The sequence below is a fragment of the Electrophorus electricus genome, chromosome 9 (assembly GCF_013358815.1).
Source record: "Electrophorus electricus isolate fEleEle1 chromosome 9, fEleEle1.pri, whole genome shotgun sequence".
In the NCBI taxonomy this organism is placed as follows: domain Eukaryota; kingdom Metazoa; phylum Chordata; class Actinopteri; order Gymnotiformes; family Gymnotidae; genus Electrophorus; species Electrophorus electricus.
The window spans coordinates 15,147,069-15,157,065 of NC_049543.1; the positions used below are offsets into that span (position 1 = coordinate 15,147,069).

Below are 9,997 nucleotides of genomic sequence, written 5' to 3' on the forward strand. Positions count from 1 at the left end.
ACAAAAATACACACATCCTTTCCTTTCCTCTTCTCCTCTCCTCCTCTCTCCTCTCCTATCTTCTTCTCCCCTCCAGCCTGACCATGTGCTGATGCAATTCACACGCCCGCTGAGGCGCTCCGCAGCTGTGAAGTGCTGTCAGCTGGAATCTGAAGGATGTCTCTATGGCGCTCGAGTGACTCCACGCATGGATGCGGGGCCCGCTAGAAGCTGCAGGGGGGTCATGGGGTCCTGAAGACCGAGGTGCTCTTATCGGCATCGGCCAGGCGGTTGGGAAACCGCCTGCCAGTGCTGTTCCGCTTACTAGAGGACATCATACAGCCTCCCACGGAAACAATTGTTTCTCTTTCTTCCTTTTCATTACACAGGCTTGTTTTTATCAGTCCCAGATATGCAAGAAGCATATTGCATGGTATTATGTAATATTGTGTGAATTGTGCATATTGTATAGTGTTTTATTTATCAATCTCATCATATATGTGGTTATGTGCATGTAATAAGATAAACAAAACAAAAGTTCAAAAGAATAATGAACAATTATGGTAAATTCAATAAGCAGCCAAACTGTATTAGATATATTTAATCTCTTTCTTTGAGGTAAGCCACAGAAGCCAAACAACAAAACATTTAGATAAAACGGAAAATGCAGAAACATTAGTGAAAATAACTAGTGATTATTTATCAAATGTATTAAAACATCAGAGATTATTTATGGACAGGTGCTGCAAGTCTCATCACTCTTCCTCACCTCACCTCACCTCACCTCATCAGAAGTTTACGCTGAGTGGAGTGAGTGCCCTTTACTCTCATCCGACCTTCAGAATCATGCAGGAGGGTGCAGGATGATATACATGACTAAGACATTTTTATGAGAGCAGGGTTAAAATGTGTTATAGGCATGGAGCAAGGGCCCTGTTGGTTAGTTTCAAAAGATAATTATCTCATTAACACTAAAAGGAAATATCATCTCTACTACAGAATGAGAGAGAGAGAGAGAGAGAGAGAGAGAGAGAGAGAGAGAGAGAGAGAGAGAGAGAGAGAGAGAGAGAGAGAGAGAGAGAGAGAGAGAGAGAGAGAGAGAGAGAGAGAGAGAGAGAGAGAGAGAGAGAGAGACCGTAGGCCAGGACGGAAATGCATGTGAGGGTCAGTTTTGTCCACAAGGGGAGCACAGTACCGGGTTTAAAGTGACGTTGCACGATAATCTGACTGTTTGTCCACTCAGGGTCCTGGAATTGCACTATGACCAATACACGTAGTTTCATCGCTTATTTATTTATTTATTTATTTAGTTATTACAGACTTGCATTAGCATGTGCTTATAGTATAGACCACACTACTCTATTCTGTTTGCAACAGTATCAGTACAGCCGTCAACGATATATATACGCTACAGCGAAGTAAAACATTTCCTCCTTGCAGAAGCAGTTACGCGCTGGTAGCCTACGTGCAAACAAGCGCGAAGTATTTGTATTCTTTTTTTAAATGTTGCATGAACGATTCCTCTCGTTCCTGATTTTGCTTCTGCACGGGATGATCCGATGAAAGCCCCTCTGTTCAGGTCCTAATCCACGCCTTTTTCCACCAAAAAGTGCATCACGCGGTTATCAGTCTAGAGAAAGCAGCCCCAGTGCAAGTCAGCGTGCAACTAGTTACGTAAACGAACGACTTTTGCGAATTAAGCGATAAAATCAGCAGTTAATCCATCACCATATGAAGGTAAGCAGGTTCGCTTCATGTTATTGAGAGGGTTTTGTATGGCTATTATAACCTAAGGGGTTAAAAAGGAGAAACGAACAGACCATGTAAGGATTGAGTTCAAGCCGAAATAAGGAAATGAATCGTCCGCCAAGAAACGCGGTGTGTGCGGGCTCAAGAGAGAGGCAAACACGGTGTTGGAATTGGCCTCGGGGGTGCGATATTGCTGTTATCTATCAATCTTTGACATACGTCAAAACACATTTCATTTTTTACCACCAGCATGTCCCTGAGTGTCATTTTCAATAGACGACTGGACGTAGTAATGACTTTGTAAGGAACAAGTGTTGGTAAAATGCGCGTTCCCACAACAAGGGGGCGAACTCCCACATTAACAGCTGCTTTTACGCACACGCACACACACACACACACACACACACACACACACACACACAATTTCAGTAATGGCCTTAAAACAAATCATATAGACCAACTCTACAGTATGACAAGTTTTGCTCTTTTTTTGGCCATGTTCAAGCCAAGAGGCCTGAAGCCTCTTGACACAGAGTCACGGGTTGTGTCCAATTTCCTGATCTCACACCGGCTCTCTTGTATTAGGAGTGGTTCTCTCTCATGTGCTAACATTGCTAACAATGAATGTATGTTACTCTCAATGTCTCAGGAGTTTAGCTGTAGCTAGTTCACATCCTGCCGATAGTCACCCAGTTACAAAATATCTACTGGCCAGATTTGCTTTGAGGTGTCCCTCTCCCTTCTGCTCTCTGGAGCTAACTGTTAGAGTTCGTGTCCCTTATGTTGCTTTCAATCTCTAGAGGATTGCAGGGCCAAACCAAGCGAACTCATGATGTCATCAAACCTGTTTAACTCGGGCGTGTCACTCGGAGCTAAGGAGCAGCAGAGGTGCACGGGGCAGGTCAGGAAGTGCCCGGCTCCCTGGCTTGCAGTTCGGAGTGCACCTGGCTCTACCCACTGTAGTTCTGAAAGCTGGGGGGAGGAGCATTAGAGTCAGGAGGTGAGGAGAGGGCGTTGGCCATGGAGAAACGCCAGGAGAGAGAGAGAGAGAGAGAGAGAGGGAGGTGGAATTAAGAAGATGGGCAGATATTTCAGAAAGACACACTTGCACGTTTGCACACACGCTCACACTCTCTCTCTCTCACACACACACGCTCACACTCTCTCTCACACACACACGCTCCTACTCACTCACTCTCTCTCACACACACATGCTCACACTCACTCTCTCTCTCACACACACGCTCACACTCCCTCTCTCTCTCACACACACACACGCTCACACTCACTCTCTCTCACACACACACACGCTCACACTCACTCTCTCACACACATACGCTCACACTCACTCTCTCTCTTACACACACGCTCACACTCCCTCTCTCTCTCACACACACACTCACACTCCCTCTCTCTTACACACACACGCTCACACTCACCCTCTCTCTCTCACACACACACGCTCACACTCACTCTCTCTCACACACACACGCTCACACTCACTCTCTCTCTCACACACACACGCTCACACTCTCTCTTACACACACGCTCACACTCTCTCTCTCACACACACACGCTCACACTCACTCTCTCTCACACACATACACGCTCACACTCACTCTCTCTCTCTCACACACACACAGGGCTCAAGCACGTGTTCTCTAGCTCTCCCACAAATGTGCATAGTCCATAATGGCAGTTCTTATATTTGTAATCAGCCCTAACTACGACCTCACACTAAATGTAGAATGGAGAAAGAGAGAGAGAACAGTGGGTGACAGTGGCAGGAGAGCCAGCATTGCCACGGAAACGTGCACCGTGCTCGTGCATTTGTTCGTGATTGGTTTGTTTGTGTTTTGCCCCTCTCTCTCACGTAAGACATAGAGATTCCTCTCACGTGCAGCGACACCGAGGGCTGAACAGATTATCTGGAATAAGGGAACAAGAGAAGGCACTGCAGGAAAATGTGTCCAGACACACACACACACACACACACACACACACACACACACACACAAAACCTCTACAAACTCAAACAAAGGACGGACACGTTCTTAAAGACAAGAGCTGTGGTAGCATTCAAACTCAAACTCCTCAGCACAGAAATTAGTTTTTGCCACAAATAGTTTTTTTTGTCTTAATTGCATGTTTTTTTTTTTTGTTTTTGTTAATGTAAACAGCAATAAAATAGGTTAGCTGTAAAAATAAATTCTTCCTTTCTGTTTGGGCGGTGCGGTTGATTGTAAAATAACCAAAAAGAAGACTCTGATGGTTTAATATGTGGCAAAGCAAAAGTTTTCCAGTCATTTACCGCTTGTGAATGTGGCTTATTTTTGGCAGCGTCAGGCAGTCTTTGTGCTTGGAACTCCATCCATGGGCACTGGGGTATTAGGAAAGCTACATCCCTTCCACGCCCCTCTGCCAGTGAGAGAAGATTCCAGGCTGCGGTGCTTCCGTGAGCTAGCTGATTGTTTTTTTTAAACGGTGAATTTGAGAGCCATGTGGATCAGCTGGAACAGGGCTCACAGCAGGGCACGGTTTAAGGCCGTAGAAGGCTCCTCCCATGTGGGTCGGTCACATTGGGGCAGAGGCCTAGAACGCCCAGAACGAGTGTTCCCGTGGTAATAAGAACACGCCTTCCATCTGTCTTTCCCAGTAAGTTAATAATAAATGTAAAGTTCCAAAATCCATTAAAAACAGTTTTTGCTCATTCCCTCCATTGAGAGCACATAAGTATGCAATAAATATGCAATGGAGGGGCAGATGAATAATATATCTAAAGTGAATTTACCCTTGGAAGCAGGAATGCAAAATGTTAGCCCGTTACATCATATGGAATAATAATCATATGTAGTAAATATTCTTGCACCAAAGATTCTCTACCGGAAGCTAGTGGTACATGCTGTGCAGGGGTTTATCCTCCAATGATGGTTCCTGTTCCTCCTCATTTCCATCCTCCTTGGCTTTCTGCGGTCTGAGGTACTCCCTAAGCACTTCATCACGGGTCCATCATCCTAATGCGCTCCTGGATCTTGATTGTTTCATCCTGGATGCTGGCTCTGACGCTCACTAGCCCTCGGGCCCCCTCCTTCCGCCTAACATACAGTCTCAGAATGCTGGATTTGGGATGAACCCTCCGTGCATCGTGAGGAGTTTCCTTGTTTTGATGCCGTTGGTGTCTATCTTCCTTTTCCCAGTTTATTATGCCAGCGGAGTATCTGATGACTGGTAGAGCTTAGGTGTTGATAGCTCGGATCTTTCTCTCCCCGTTCAGCTGACTTCCCAGGACTTGCCTCACTCTTTGTAGGTATTTGGCTGTAGCTGCTTTCCTTGTGGCCTCTTCATGATTCCCATTTGCCTGTGGGATTCCGAGGCACTCGTAGCTGCCCTCGACATCTGTTATATTATCTTATGGTAGTGCGATTCCCCTCAGTTCTAGCTACCTTACCTCTCCTTGTACCCATGTGACCACGCATATCCAGTCGGAACAACATTCCGGTGTCGTTGCTGTGTGTCCTAGTTAGACGGATCAGTGAGTCGATGTCTCGTTCACTTCTGGCATACAGGTTGATGTCATCCATGTAGTGGAAGTGGCTGATGGCTGTTCTGTTTCGTAGCCGGTGTCCATAGCCACTCTTGGTGATGATCTCACTGAGAGCGTTCAGGCCTTTGCAGAACCATTTCACTGCGAGTTATACTGTGTATGACTATGTGTGTGACGAATAAACCAAACTTGAACTTGGACAGGAGCAGTAGCAGGGCCACTCTCTGGTAGATCCCTTACTTGATAGTATATATGTGTGTGTGTGTGTGTGTGTATTTTAATACTTTAACCAGAATATGATTAAGACATCTTCAACCGTAAAAAATGAGGGAGGACATATTGTCCTGCCTCGGTGGGATCATATTGGCTCATAACTGTTGTCTGTCTGGCCTTTCGCGCTTCCCTGCTGGTTTGTTCCTGCAAGTAGCCTGCAGCTGCCACTGGCCAAACACGTCGCCGTTCTACATCATGTTTGCTCTTTGGCGGCTCGTAACTAATTGGTCTCTGGAGACTGGCACATGCGAGCCGTTACATACAGAATTGTGCGAAATCCTTGTCCCACACCCACAGCATAGCCGACTGTTTTTTTGATGCCGAAATTTTTAGCCGCTGTGATAAAAATCGAACTTTGCACACACATACCGAAAGCTATTGGTTTGCGCAGTGATTGTGTTATGAAGCGGTTTATAGTTAGCTGTCACCCAGAGTCACTTTGTACGAGTCCATGTCAAATCTCAAGTCTCTGGGGTGCCAATCTGAGTCAAGTCTCCAATCTCTGAATAAGAGTGTGGGTAGAGTCTCAAGTCACATGAATAACAAACATTTATGAGGTTGCTGGTCGCATAAGCTAACATGCATTTTCAATTGCGAAGACATGAAACCGCCTGAAACCTAATTTTAACTTCACACTAGCCGGCAAACTAACATTATCCAACAGAAAATGGCAGTAGAACAATGTAGCATGTGCAGAAGTTAGAAACTTGTTGCTGCTTAAAATGATATGGAACTGACTGTAAAAAGTATTTAGCTAATTAGCCATCGTGCTTGCTGTAGCATGCTTTTATTCCCTGAATTTTCCTCAGTATGTCCTTTCCTGGACCCCACTGTCAGCCTCTGTCGATCTGTTTGTTCCGCGTCAGGGCCCGGGGGCTCCCATCTCGGAATAAGTGACACGGAGTCAGAGATGCTGAGAAGTGCACACAGTTTATTTCCTCATACACCAGAATATGTATGGAAATAGCAGAACTATCTAACATATTGCCCGAATTGAGTCTTGCTTCCGAAAATAACGGTTGCCTATCAACAAAAAAAAAACAAACAACACGTTTGGATACTATGCAATCTCATGAGACACACACACACACACACACACACACACACACACACACACACACACACACACACACACACACACACATATATATATATATATATATATATATATATATATATATATATATATATATATATATAATCTATTTATTTATTTATTTATTTATTTTAAATGTTAAAATTCTTAACTAGGTCAGTGTTTTAGTATAAATTAAATATAAATTATATATATATTTATTTATTTTTCAGCATCATTTTGCCTTTAACCATTGTCCTTTGTTTTGGTGCTGCATGTGTTACGTTTGAGCAGGGACGAGGCGAGAGGCAGAACGCGAACGCTGGAGGCTATTTCATGAGCGCGGGCTAAAAGAACACAGAGACACGGGGAAAACACTAAGGCCAGGTAATACGGAAATCAACGGCGACGACAGTGATGGCAAGAACAATATGAACATGACTGACCAAATCAAACTTACCAAAATAACCGTCCACAATGGAGACAAAACACGGGGCTTAAATAACCAAAACAATTAAGGACTAACTGGACACAGGTGAAGAAATAAAGGGGGTTGAAAAAACAAAGCAAGGAACGGAACAAGAAGTAAAAGGGAAACAGACACAACAGGGAAACTATGGAGACAGGGATGTCAGGAGGGTGGCCAATCGCTACATCATGTAGCTAGGACTTCGGATATGTCCATCTGACTCAATGTTGCTTCTGTAAGGTAATGGTTAAAGGCTGCTGTGTGAAGCCCTGCCAAATTTAACGTCAGAAGTGAGAAAAACCAAGCGTAATATATGACTGAAATAGATGCAGTCTGCATTCTGTGTCTGTGGGGCTTAAGTGAAAAAAACTGCAATGAAAGGGTATATATGGTCAAAGCAATAATGACCATGTAATGGGTACGGGTATGCTTTGTTGCTCTGCTGGACCGGCTATTCTGATTGGCTGGTTGACCTGGTGGTGATGTTTGCCCTGGTCTGGCCTTAATAATAAATGGAGATTTTTTTTTAGCTGTAATAACTTGTCAGATGCCCTCCTCCAGTGAGTATATTAGAAGTGTGTGTGTTTGTGAGCGGGGAACGATACATACATAGTAGGACCTTTAACGACACTCATGTTACTTGTTTAAAGTCGAAAAACCAGACTGCACCCATGACATCCGACCTGATTTGGACTGAAGGAGTTGGGAGTAGTGGGTTCTGCACACTGACACTGTTTGACACCGACCAGCACATGCTCAAATGTGTCAGCTGTGTGTAGTCAGGCGGTAGTGTGAGAGTACACCCATGACAACACATGACCATACAGGGAGGTAGATGAGCACAGATAACATACTACTACACACACGACACACACGCACACACACACATTTACATTTACAGCATTTAGGAGATGATCTAGTCCAAAGCGACTTACAGTAGTTCTCTCAGCATCACATCTCTCTCACACACACACACACACACACACACACACACACACACGTCAATCCATTCATCCATGCATTCATCAAGGCACACCTGTATTCTTGTATTGAAAATATGCTTTAAGTTATCTCTCCTGCACGCACACAGGTGTGCAACCTACACAATTACAAACTCACCTAACGGGTTTACCGAGTTTACCATCACTACTGCTGATGGTTTATAGCACTGGCAGGACAAACCTAAACGATTTGTTTACAGGAAGTGTCTGTGCGTATGTGTCAGTGTGTGAGTGTGTGTTTGAGAGGCTGCATTTAAGCCTTTGCTGAAGCTGGCTGATTTATGTATATTTATTCATTTGTTTGTCAGAAGGGAAAGAGAGAAGCTCTACATGAATATTTCAGAACATGGTTTATGTTTTACAGCAGGTCAGACACAGGAGGACTTTATGACTTGTTTGTATATTTTAGTATGACAGTTGAAGATGACCCTGGTTTTCATCACCAGACTTTGACAGGAGCCTCTGGTCACTTGGAGTGGTCTTTTTTGTGAGAGTGTGTGAGGCTGTGTGTGAGAGTATGTGTGCGAGGGTGAGTGTGAGGGTGGGTGGATATTATGTTTTTTGTCACTGTTTGGGGGCTAAATGCATTTAGGATTGAGGGAAACCATGTTTATCATTCTGGGATGTTAAAAGACCCCCCCCCCCCCCCCCCCCCCAAAAAAAAAATAATTATATAACACTGTGTGTGTGTGTGGTTGTTTGTTTGTACAAGAGCAAAACCCAGTTCTCCCATGTGGACTATTTAGTGATGCTATAAAACATAATAGGGATTAAACTCTGAGGCTTCCATTTATATAGATCTGTCTCCAGACGCGCGCACACACACGGCCTCACTGAATGGCCATAGCTCTCTTTACACAGCTTGGCAAGGCGCAAAGCCAAAAAGCTATTAAAATGATGTTTATCTGGAACCGACAGGCAAAGCCCGGTCTGGGTGTGCTCTTAGAGAGGGAGCTAGATGTTGACGGGGGCCGTGTCTTTTCAGCTACAGGTCTGAGATCAGTTCACGGCTCCGTTTCTCCTCAGGGCCCTCGATGCCGTCTTCCAGGCGGGGGCATGGGAAATCCAGCCCTTTCCCATGGAGGGAGGGGGGGGCCATAGGACTTCCTCAGCCCGCTCCATATCAGTGCCCCTTATCCTTACAGCGTCCTGTCCAATATGGGCGAGAGGGGGAGAGAGAGAGAGAGAGAGAGGGAGGGAGGGAAAGAGACGAGAGGGAGAGAGAGAGAGAGGGAGGGAGGGAAAGAGACGAGATGGAGAGAGAGAGAGAGAGAGAGAGAGAGAGACGGAGGGAGGGAAAGAGACGAGAGGGAGAGAAAGAGGGAGGGAGGGAAAGAGATGAGAGGGAGAGAGAGAGAGAGGGAGGGAGGGAAAGAGACGAGATGGAGAGAGAGAGAGAGAGAGAGAGAGGGAGGAAAGACGAGAGGGAGAGAGAGAATGAATGTCATTATAGAGTGCTAATTGACTCTGGTGGCATTTCAGTGGATGAGTAAAAGCACTGCACAGAATCGAGTGGGTTGGTTATGGACGGATTTCTCATGATAGTTTTCAACCAGTCAGTGCAAAAGCAGCAGAATTTCAGTTCTGTACAGAATTGCACCACTCTTTATGCCACACACACACACACACACACACACACACACACACACACACACACACACACACACACACACACACACACCCCAAATCATCATGTAGCAGCTTAGTAGCTTAGTGAGAGTTATAGCAACATTTATTTTCAGGGTCAGTGACTGAGGTAAAGATCTCTGTGTGTGTGTGTGTGTGTGTGTGTGTGTGTGTGTGTGTGTGTGTTTTGATGTTTTATTTCCTAGAAGTGTGAAAGCACATCTTCCTCTACAGAGATAGATCAAAGCAATAGAGCAAATATCACAATTGTGTGCATGTAT

At 44.9% G+C, this 9,997-nt stretch overlaps 1 protein-coding gene across 2 annotated transcripts in view; it reads left to right on the forward strand.

Annotated features, from left to right (window-relative positions):
* Positions 1-1,456: 1,456 nt before the first annotated feature.
* The window catches only part of klhl5 (kelch-like family member 5), a 39,870-nt gene continuing 31,329 nt past the window's right edge, over positions 1,457-9,997 (forward strand). The window contains exons 1-2 of one of the 2 annotated variants that reach the window (XM_027026427.2): positions 1,457-1,716; positions 6,915-7,007. The gene's annotated coding sequence lies outside the window, so the exon portion shown is untranslated. The remainder of the gene's footprint in view (positions 1,717-6,914; positions 7,008-9,997) is intronic. The other variant, XM_027026428.2, reaches the window with a different exon arrangement.